Source organism: Ruditapes philippinarum, unplaced genomic scaffold (genome assembly GCF_026571515.1).
Source record: "Ruditapes philippinarum isolate M1 unplaced genomic scaffold, ASM2657151v2 ctg22017_1_1_1_1, whole genome shotgun sequence".
Classification (NCBI taxonomy): Eukaryota; Metazoa; Mollusca; class Bivalvia; order Venerida; family Veneridae; genus Ruditapes; species Ruditapes philippinarum.
In genome coordinates, this window is record NW_026866077.1 from 4,471 (window position 1) to 16,293 (window position 11,823).

General features: G+C 32.2%; 2 long non-coding RNA genes across 3 annotated transcripts; one reads left to right on the top strand and one right to left on the bottom strand.

Annotated features, from left to right (window-relative positions):
- Positions 1 to 337: 337 nt before the first annotated feature.
- On the top strand, positions 338 to 4,731 carry LOC132731210 (uncharacterized). The gene is made up of 6 exons (XR_009625848.1): positions 338 to 863; positions 1,811 to 1,874; positions 2,449 to 2,505; positions 3,082 to 3,123; positions 3,455 to 3,504; positions 3,995 to 4,731. It is a non-coding gene; the product is annotated as an uncharacterized LOC132731210 (long non-coding RNA).
- An 878-nt stretch (positions 4,732 to 5,609) lies between these two features.
- On the bottom strand, positions 5,610 to 9,420 carry LOC132731211 (uncharacterized). 2 transcript variants are annotated; one of them, XR_009625849.1, is made up of 3 exons: positions 8,184 to 9,420; positions 6,396 to 6,577; positions 5,610 to 5,732 (listed from the first exon to the last, which is right to left on the bottom strand). It is a non-coding gene; the product is annotated as an uncharacterized LOC132731211 (long non-coding RNA). The 2 variants fall into 2 exon arrangements; XR_009625850.1 differs by having other exon boundaries at positions 6,396 to 7,490.
- Positions 9,421 to 11,823: the final 2,403 nt, after the last annotated feature.

Below are 11,823 nucleotides of genomic sequence, written 5' to 3' on the forward strand. Positions count from 1 at the left end.
GTGGTCTCCGACCACTGTCCGTGTAATATGAAATTTATGACAAAGAGACAGAAAAAAGTAAATCCTGAAATTAAATGAGATGAACTATTTTCCTTTTCACAGCGGAACATCATTATAGGATCGGTCTAATAGATGGATATGTTAAAGATATTTAATAGTTGCCTTTAAGACAATATAACAAAGATGTTGCAATCATTATCTTCATAACCTTATTTTCATATTTACTGAAGTATTTTAGGAACGAACAACAAGTTAGGTACCTGTATTATAATTAAACTTATCTGTTTTACAATTTTGATTAAATGCCATAATATCCAAACGTTTTCCGTCCGTCTGTCCGTCCGTCCTTCCGTCCGTCCTTCCGTCCGTCCGTCCGTTCACTTTTGTGTCGCACGTAACTCAAAAAGTATTTGACCTATAGTCATGAAACTTTACAGGAATGTTGATCAGCATGTGTAGTTGTGCACCTGGAGCCCGTCTTATCAACGATCGTACGATTTTGGAAATCTTAGCGTACGATTTTGATCTACGATTGTCGTACGCTCGATCGTAAGACTGTCTTATCAACGCGGTCGTACGTTCAACCTAAAATCTTACAATTTTCATAAGCGTACGATTCTTACACCTGCGCACTAACACGTACTCTTCAAAAAAGGAGGTAACGCGCATTTAATGTCAAACTTGAAATACGATGTCTGCTACAATTCAGCTATGTCTGACAAGGCAAGAAAAGTTAATTGGACAACTCAAGAGCGTGATATGCTCATTAGCAAGTGTGAAAGTGCTGATGTAGCCACCGGCAAGTTTTCACAGACAATTACAGCCGCGGACAAAGCCCGTTTTTGGGCGGATGTAGTGGAAAGGTAACCAGCAATGTTTATTAATAGATCATTTACGATATTTACATGTATATTTACATAAATTGTACTTGCAAAACTTTACATATCGCTTTAAAACATCTAAAAGGCTTAAATTACAGCCGTGGTCTGTAGCGGTACTGATTCAATGTCACTCGATCTACTCTCGGATTAGTTCTATTTCACAATATACAAAGAATGACATATCTGATATATACATGTATTTAACTACTTTGACCCATATTTTATGTTATTTCTTTCATTCATTTTTCAGCAAATTTTACAAATTTTTGACATAAAATAAATTCGACCAATTGCCACTTTCTATAAGTTGACCAATTCTATAAAATAGACTGGTTTGGATTATTATAGTATAAAATTAACACTGGCCACTGTGAAGTTGTTAGTTAGGGTAATGAATCATGCCACTCATTGTCACATTTGTATATTTAATACTTCTGGGGCTCTGTTTTTCTGCATCCAACAATTTTGAATCTGTTAAATCACATGTATGATTGTTAATCATTTTACAGGTTCCTAAATCAATATCAAAACATTATTTAACACATGTTTGACATTTCTAAAGAATTAACAAATATGCATAATGTGCCTTTACGTTATCAATCGTCTTTCTAATCGTTCTTAACTTTTTTGTATTTGCAAATAAATAGTGTACACTTGTCACTTATAACTTTTCATGTTTCCCTTATCCTTAAATATATACTATGTATATGCTTATCCTTAAGTATAATATTTTAATCACAGAAAATTATTGAAATCAATGAAATATTTACTGAATGAATAAAATAATGAATGAAGTATGTATGGGAAGCTGTGTTCCCCTAAACAGGACAAGTGAAGTTGGTCTTTTCAAAAAAAACTTTTTAATGGTTCTTAATATTTACATCCTGACTTTTCACTAATTTTCTATATACATGGCTATTTCTGCACAGATTCTACAGGCAATACCCACCTGCAGTGTAGAAGGGATAGAAAATGGTGCAGACACCTTTCTTGGTAAAGTTTTGTATTGCACTTATAACTACATGTAGAATGATACTGTGATCATGTCATTAAGTGTAAATAAATTTCATGATGAATGACCAAATTTACTTAAAATAAATTATAAGTGAAGCACAATAACTTAATCCAAACATCTTAACAGTATTAAATGAATAGACTATTTTAAGAAAATTAAGACATTTGTTCCCAAGTTAAACATAGAATAAATAAAATTAATTATGATAAACATAGATTGAATTCTTCACACTTTCACTTCTGTTACTGATATATAGAGGATATTTGTTTGTTTTGCATGTAAGATTGAAATATAATTTCACTGAGTGAACACCAGATGCAATATTTTCACGAGTGGCGTAGCCATGAGTGAAAATATAATAGCTGGTGTTCACGAATGAAATGTATTTCAATCTTATATGTAAAACAAATAAACTTTCTTTTTATTTCATGCTATTTAAGTGATTTTAAGTATTCTTTACTGATTTTGCCGTGTAACTCACGCATTTCCTTTGTGACGTCATAAAACACTGGAAAGCATGAAATAAAACTGTATAATGTATTCCATTTTCAGAAAATAATGATCCTGGCCTTACAATCCCAGACCTTCCTGTTGGAAGTGAGACAAACTGTAAGTACATGTATATAAATTTTATTGTTGTGAGCATGTTGATAATACATTTATTATAATTTGTTAGGAAATTTCATTATTTTCAATGTTACAGTAATTATCAAGTTTCCAAATATCCTTAATTGACAAAAGCTAATTACTCAAAATTAGTTTAATATTTCCTCTTTCATTGGTCAAGCAGTCAATGTTTAAAGTCATGAATGCTATTATATATATTGGAATTTATTATGGATGATAGTAGATTAGTGTATCTGTTTTTCTGTGATTTAACATTATAATGTTACATAAACTAAGCTGTCATTTCCTATAATAGGTATCTAGGTAGATGTATACATATTTATATACATGTAAGGTATACAGTCATGAGCAGAAATATACAATTAGAAAAGACACACAAATATTGTGAATTATGCAGCAATCCACATAATTTTACATACCAGAAGGCTACATACTTATACCAGAAGGTTACATACTTAAGATTCACATTTATTAGTTAGCATGTCACATTGTGCAGTTTATGGACATGTGACTTGTACTTTAAGTTTTGTAATAACTAACACAGGCTTCTTTTTTTAGCTTTGGGAAGAAAGGAAATTTTGCAGGATAAAGGATTTGAAGGTAAGAATAACATAACTTAACTTTACATAATGTTTATTCAGCAATTTAACAAAGTACATAATGTCTTATCAATAATATATGTTGACATGTATTGTTGAAATTATTTATAGTCACACCATGTCACTTTTTATAAAATGATAGGATTGTTGCCTTTTATTTAACTGAGGTCAAGTGTGCCAAAAACTCAAAAAGAAAAGCTTTCTAAAATCTTCTGGAAACTTGTATACATATATATTTATGAAAAATACCTTCATTAACATAAACAACTGTCGTTTTATTTCTTATTCAAGCTGGAAATAATTCAATAATACTCATGCACATTAAATTGTAGGTGATAATGAGCCAGTTATAAGCCAGTGCCAAAGAAGGCGAAATATGACAGTAAGTATTATTATGTTATAGTATTACTCCAATTCTATTATTATTCATTTATTAACTTGCATGATTCAACATACTAGTGATTGCGAACTGAGGCCTTGAAAAGCATGCACTTGAGTAGAACCACAGATCACCCATAAGATATAGATACGTGTAGCTTCCACAAAAGGAAAAAAAACCAAAGTCTCTGTTGGGTTTTAAACACACAGCCGTGTGGGGCAGGTGATGTGAAGAAAACAACCTTAACTACTCATACACAAAAAACCCCATAACTTGATTTGAGGCATTATTAGTACATTGAAATACAGTACTTGCAAATTGAATCAGAATATAAACTATTTATATAATGCAGTGTGTTTTGGAAGTAATTTCTTGTAACTTAAATGCACTTTTTGCAAATTGACCATATCTAAACTTGTTCCACTAAGTATGTACATGAAAATTGTACATACATCAATCTTTTAGACTGAGTTATTTTGATTTCATTTTTCAGAGAAAACAGAGGATGACATATATCAACTTGTTGAACAACAGACTGCAATTATGACAGAATTGAATTCAACATTAAAAACATTAAATCAGTAATTATCAGTCTTTAGATAGCATAAAAAAAAAGATTAGACAAACTTATTTAAAATTCTAACACGACATGTATGTTTCCCTTATGAACTCAGAAGAACCGAAATTGTGTGTTATAATGGTCATAAAATCAATGTTGACATTCTTAATTTGGACATTTGATGAAACCATTAAAAATTTTACGAGCTGAATATTAATATGGAAACTTTACAGGCACAAGTTAGCTTAATATCGGGTACTGCAGCATTTATTAGTTGACATGTGTTAGGATTGAAATAATATATCTCAATCATTAAATTTAACCATAGATAAATTTAAATCAATGTTTGTCCTTCAGATGTGCAGCATTATATCAACGGGGCTTTGCCCCCGTGAAGTAATTTCATACATCTGGACTCCGAACAGTGATTTTATTTAGCACTAAAATCAAAATTTAGGATATATTATTTCTTAATCATCAATTTATAGTCATTGTAAAATTTTCATTTAAGCACCCACCCTCCCTAACATAGTGTTGGTGTCTATTTTTATCAGGAAACACTTCTGTCCTATCTGTATTTTGAATTGTTTTAACCATGTTTGTTTTGAAGTAACAGTTGAGCAATTATGATTGTTGCAAGAGTTAAGTCCTTTTTAAACTTAGAATTTTAGGCAATTTAGAATTTTTAACATAATTGCCTGTAATATAGAATGATTTAAAAGCTATAAAAGACATCAACATGAAACTTGTTATACTGTTAGTTAAAAAAGAATTTTGACAGGTTATATTACCCCATTTAAATGGTTGTTTGCTTATATAACCTAGTCACAAGGTGAGGGTTATAATTTGCAAACAAATTCTTTTAAATGGCCATATAACTTATCAGAAATCTTTGTAACAAAGTCATAATACAGCAAACAACATTTTTAGAGGGAAAAAAATTCTTCAATCATAAATTTAAACATCATTGTATTCCAATGAAAAATGATGTTAAAAAATGTGCAGTATTTGAATTGTTAATATTTAACAGGTATAGTTGTAAGACAAGGGGATATTTCTGAAAGCTATATTTTTAGTAGTTATTTTTCACAATGATTCAATGAATTAATGTATTTCATGAAATCACAAATTAATATTCAACATATTAACTGAATAGCTTTCACATGTATAGTTTACTTATATTATTTAATATTACTACTTAACCCCTTTAATGTTTATTATTCATTACAAATATAATTTTTTCTTATCAAAAGTATCATTGACTCTGACAATAAGTTAACTACTGTACTGTGCTAATTTTGGTTTATGTGAAATACAAAGTAATTCTTTTAAGTAATACATGGGTGCTTAATTGAGATCAAAACATAGATTTAATTGTTTTAATTGAGTGAAATGTTATATTTCAAGTGACCAGAACAAGTAATTATATTTTAATTTCTATGTCTTAAAAAGATTTTTTCAGAATAAATTAATTAATTCCTGTCTAATGTTATTATTACTTCTGTCATCTCCATTTGGTAAATTATTATCATCATCATCATGTGTGATGATCTCCACAGGCTCTTGTACTCCTCTAGTTTTACAAAAGTTATGTAGCCTCATACATGCTACCACAACTTGGCTGCTCTTTTCTGGTGAAAACGGTAGAACACCTCCACTTTTGTGTAGGTATCTGCAATAAAGGCATAAATATATGAGCCGCGTCATGACATAACCAACATAATGGGTTTGCGACCAGCAGGGATCCAGACCAGAGCGCAGTCTGATCAGGATCCATGCTGTTCGCTTACAGTTTTTCTACTTGTTATAGGGTTTGTAAACAAACAGCATGGATCCTGATCAGACTGCGCGGATCCATGCTGGTCGCAAACCAATTATGCTGGTTTTGTCGTGACGCGGCTTATGTATGTTATTTGTTTCGTGTGGTATGTCATTACTTCAGTGGCATGACATTTTCACAAACATAGGGCCAGAAGTAGAGATCAAAGTTGGGACAGCATCATTTAAACATATTGTAAATTCATTATCAATACAGGTCATATAGTGAAACACATTATGATAAAATGGATCAATACAATTTGGCGGCGTGGCCGAGTGGTCGAGCCGGACTATTAATCTAAGGATTGCTGACCGCGTGGGTTCAAATCCTGTCGGGGCCACGCCGTTGTTTCCTTGAGCAAGAAACTTTACATTCATTGCTTAGTACTGGTTTGTTCCAGGAACGGATTCGAGAGTGTTTCAATAAGCTTATAGCTTCCAACACAATCGAACTAAAATAAATTTGTATAAACTAAACTAATACAATAATTACTTTGAATGATTTGCAATATTTTACCTGAAACGTCACTTCAGTATACCAAAGGCTTTTTCTACCACCATTCTGCCTCTGCTATGGTGTTTATTGAAGGCTTCCTCTTGTGGTGTTGTCGGATTCACCTTTGGGGTCAAGAGGTACCTCCTTAGAGGGTACCCACTATCCCCCAATAACAACCCATTATTACTTTGTTCTAAATGTGTCTGAAAAATGATAGGTTATCATAAAGCAGTTATTGTCAGATGACATATAGTTTTCTTTAGAAAATTCACAAAAGCTAGATAAAATCAGAAAGAAAAAATATTTTTGTCCTTAATCATTTAGTATGATGTTAGCACAAGCATTTACTAATATCATTAGAAGTCCATTAAGGGTAATGCCAACTATTCTTAAAACAAAAAGAGCTGGCATAATGCATTTTTTTTTCGAAGTTCAGAAAGGGCACTGATAATATCAGACAAAACCCATGTAAGTACACCGGTAAATTATGCACAGCATGTTAAATGTATGTGACACACATGTTTTACATATGGTAAAAACATATGGTTTCTTCCAGAAAAGTGCTCCATATGTTTTACATATGATGCAAACACATGTTTTTCATATGGATACACATGAATAACACGTTTTTCATATGGTGGGCCAAGAAAAGGTCACTGTTTGTTACATGTATGATATAGACTTATGTTTTTCACAAAAAAATTATTATTTTCATTACAAATGGTAAATTATGTTCCAGAGTTTGGTTTGCTGGAACTCGATAATTCATACAAGTGTTAAGTGTTCAGTACCACGTGTAAGTAAAACTATATATATATATATGTATATAATTATGCTTATAAAACAATTTTCAAACATTGATGAATATGTAAAGTATGTACTTCAAATATTTGTCCATACAATATGTAATAATCAAAATATATGCATTCATTTCTTATTGAAAAATTTGACTCAGACTTAGTAGAAAATAATCTTTTTATCACCTCCCTTTATATACATGAAATATTTTTTTAAATACTTACAAAATTGATAAATCTTAATTTGAGCATCATTTTTATGATATGATGGTAACTCATTATGGGTCACCACATTTTGGCTTCTTTCACTAAATAAACACTAAAATATACAAAGGGAGAAAAAAATCATGAATAAAAATGAATGGCACACTATTCTTCCCAGAACCATAAGTTGCACATAGATGCATGAACAAAGGATCTTTTCAGAATTTATGTACAATCATTTAGAATCAAATAGGGACTGTAAAAAGTGTAAAGTTTGCAGAATATATAATACATAGATTTATCATATGAAAAACACACGAAAGTTCACATATATTTTACATAATTATGAAAACTTATTCATATAAAAACATGTGATAACCATGAGTTCAACATATGCTTGTTGACACATGCTTTTCATATGGTCCTGTTTACATATGTTAATCTTTCATATGAAAAACACATGTTTTTAAACACATGTTTTTCAAAACACATGAAACATATATGTTTTACATATGGGGTACCAAACATACAGCAAACATGTGGTGCATATTTACCTGTGATATACAGGATTGCCTTAGTTTTTTTCAAATAATATATCTAGTAAAAATAGATAAAATTTTGCACAGATTTGTATTGAGCAATAGACTACTGTGTATGAATGTAATCACGAGAATATCAATGGATGCTAATTGACAAAGTGTCTCAGAAATTAAATTGAAATAAAGATTCAATATAACCCCGTCCTATTATAGAATTTATTATAAGTAAGTAAAATTACTTGTATATGTGTACAGCTCCACATACTCACCTAATATTCTTTAATCGAAGGTTTACACTTCGTATGAATTGGTGAATGTAAATGGCAGCTCTGGCTTTAGACACCCTGTGGAGGTCTCCAACTTCTGATATGAAATGGCCTTTTGCGAGGTATCGAAGTCCAATAAGAACCTGCAATGACAGAAAGACGAATTGCTTTATTGATGTGCTTGAAATAAAATTACTTTGATAAAAATATATCTAGATATTATATGATTTTTACGGTGGCACAAATGTGACGTGTGTGTTTTTATTTATCTCATGGCCACGAGATACAATGTCGTGGTCACGAGTTACTAAGTCGTGGCAACGAGATAGCTAAGTCGTGGCCACGAGATACTATGTCGTGGCCACGAGTTACTAAGTCGTGGCCACATATACTATGTCGTGGCCACGAGATAGCTTAGTCGTGGCCATGTGATAAATAACCAATCAGATTACACCATTTGTGTTACTTTCCCCAATTAACTAGACATGTGCTGTAGTACAAGGATACCCCTACTTCACCAGCCTGTAAAAGTGCAATTTATACAACTTATTGACTTGTCGCTAATTTTACACTTAGCGTCACTGTGACTTAGTAACTCGTGGCCACGAGATAAATAAAAACACACACATGTAAAGAAAAAAGAGAAAACTAACAAGTGTTGGCTTTTATTATACATACCTAAAATATGACATTTCTATTCAATGGGCTGTGAAACTCAGAACTTATTAGCTATCATGTAAAGAAATTATTCGTACCTGCTAGTGCTACACTTATGATAAGCTTTAATAATAGACGACATGGACAAGTGCTATGTCATAAATTATTAATCCTTTATCGTTTATTACTGATTTCTCGTAACTTCAACAACTGTTGATATTGCCAGCCATTAAATGTAAAATGAACAGTGTTGTCATTTCATAACAAAACACGTTTGCCCATTTTTACAGGTAATGAAACCGGTTTAAATAATCCTCCTATCATCAGATCATCCTATGCCTATGGCTATGCACTCCTTGTTTCCTATTTACTGATCATAATTTCTACAAATTCAGCCAAATTCCTCGAAATTCCTCTCCTCTGACGTATTAAGAATTATTGAATTTGTTAATAACATCACTTTTCCTTTCTTTTACAACGGCATTGTTATCAAAGCTCTAATTAAATCCGTGTTATTGTGGATCCAAGTCTAATGTTTTTGTATGTATACAGTACACATAACACAGCGCCATGTTTACCCATAATGCTTGGGCTAAAAATAAATCAAGGTTAAGGTCAAACTGCTTTGTGAGTAATAAATACAGTGAAACTTCGATACATTTACCTTTGTCATGCTGCAAATAGACTGCGATCTACATGTTTTAGGGGAAAGATCAGCCCGACAGAGTTCCTCCAACTCTTTAATTGCTGTTTTATTGAGTCTGTATCGGGAAATGACTTCTCGATCGGTTAAATCATCAATATTAACCGTTCGTTGCCGAAAACAGCGTGATTTTCGTCGGCGGCGTTCGTTTACAAGTAGTAAGGCGGCCATTTTGTTTGATCTGCGACTGCTTCTCAGCGATCGCAGAGAAAATGCATGATCTTAGGATAATCGTACGATTATGAAAATCTGCGACGTTTGATAAGACACCGCCAAAATCGTACGATCGACGTACGACAATCGTACGATAAAAACGGTCGTACGACCGTTGATAAGACGGGCCCCTGGGTATTTTCGTCTGGATATTTTTAGTATTTTCAGAGTTATTGCCCTTGACTTAGTAAAATTTTGCAATTTTCAACTTGTGTCGCACGTAACTCAAAAAGTATTTGACCTAGAGTCATGAAACTTTACAGGAATGTTGATCAGCATGTGTAGTTGTGCACCTGGGTATTTTCGTCTGGATATTTTTAGTATTTTCAGAGTTATTGCCCTTGACTTAGTAAAATTTTGCAATTTTCAACTTGTGTCGCACGTAACTCAAAAAGTATTTGACCTAGAGTCATGAAACTTTACAGGAATGTTGATCAGCATGTGTAGTTGTGCACCTGGGTATTTTCGTCTGGATATTTTTAGTATTTTCAGAGTTATTGCCCTTGACTTAGTAAAATTTTGCAATTTTCAACTTGTGTCGCACGTAACTCAAAAAGTATTTGACCTAGAGTCATGAAACTTTACAGGAATGTTGATCAGCATGTGTAGTTGTGCACCTGGGTATTTTCTTCTGGATATTTTTAGTATTTTCAGAGTTATTGCCCTTGACTTAGAAAAATTTTGCAATTTTCAACTTGTGTCGCACGTAACTCAAAAAGTATTTGACCTAGAGTCATGAAACTTTACAGGAATGTTGATCAGCATGTGCAGTTGTGCACCAGGTATTTTAGTCTGGATTTATTTAATATTTTTAGAGTTATTGCCCTTCACTTAGAAAATTTTTGCAATTTTCAACTTGTGTTGCAAGTTTCTCAAAAAGGATTTGACATAGTCATTAAACCTTATGGGCAGGTTGCTCAGCATATTTTAGATTTGCACCTGGAGTTTTGCTTGTGGATTTATCCAGTATTTGTAGAGTTATTTCCCTTGACTTAGTAAAAAGATTGACAGAACAGTGGCGCGGTGGGGGCACCCGTGTCCTATGGACACATTTCTAGTTTTCTAACGAATAAAATATTAACAAGAAATTGCCTTTAAAATAATATTGATATTTTTTATAAATTAAATGAAATGAATGGATATTTGTCAATATAACTGATTGGTGATTTTACAATTTTTTTTAACTAACAATAGTTTATGTATATTAAGCCTATAAACTCCCATTCGCTCCTTTGAAAGATCGACGTTAATGGCTGCTGGTGTCTGTTTCGACAATTGACTGCTTATCATGTGTATTAAGTATAAACAGCTTGAATCGAATAATAATGTTAAGCATATACTGGCATTTAATACAGTAGTTTTATATTGTATATGAAGTTTCTTGTATACATTTAATATATCCGTTGAAACTGATTATAAAACCGTTTGGTCAAGTTAGTTATTGTTTGTGTGTAAAACATGTAAACAGATAAACAATTAATAGGAACATATACATATATTGTGATCGATTTTGAACTGTGGTTACATCTAAACTTTAACTACAACTTATAGTAGTTAGTTAATAGTATATTTAATGCGTTCCAGAATAAAAAAGGAAATTCCAGATGTCCTTTTTCCGGGGGTCTACCTTTAGGCACTTTTTCAGCAACAAATTTGCATGCAGAGAGAGATTCATAGTGAGACTAGAAAGATAGGGGAATAATTCCCCTATCTTTTAAACCTCAGACGAAACGCATTGTATCTGTCCGTTCTGCGGATAGTATTCCACTATCTTTTTATAGGGGTTCTAAGGATAATTTTGTAAATCGTTGTTCGGAGTTATTTGATAAATATGCAAAGAAGAATATTGTTCATACTTTAAAATGGGTCTTGTTGCTGGGTCGTATGGGGTTGCGTTCATTCAACACCGCCTTTCCTTGTTGATCTTGTTTATCATATTTTAGTATTACTGTCATTTATACAGTTCATTCTCCGGAATCGCAAATGGTGTAATACTGTTTAACGAAATGATATGTTTTCTCCATATTCCTCATGCGTTAGTATGATCTTTGCTTATAATTGTTATTTGTG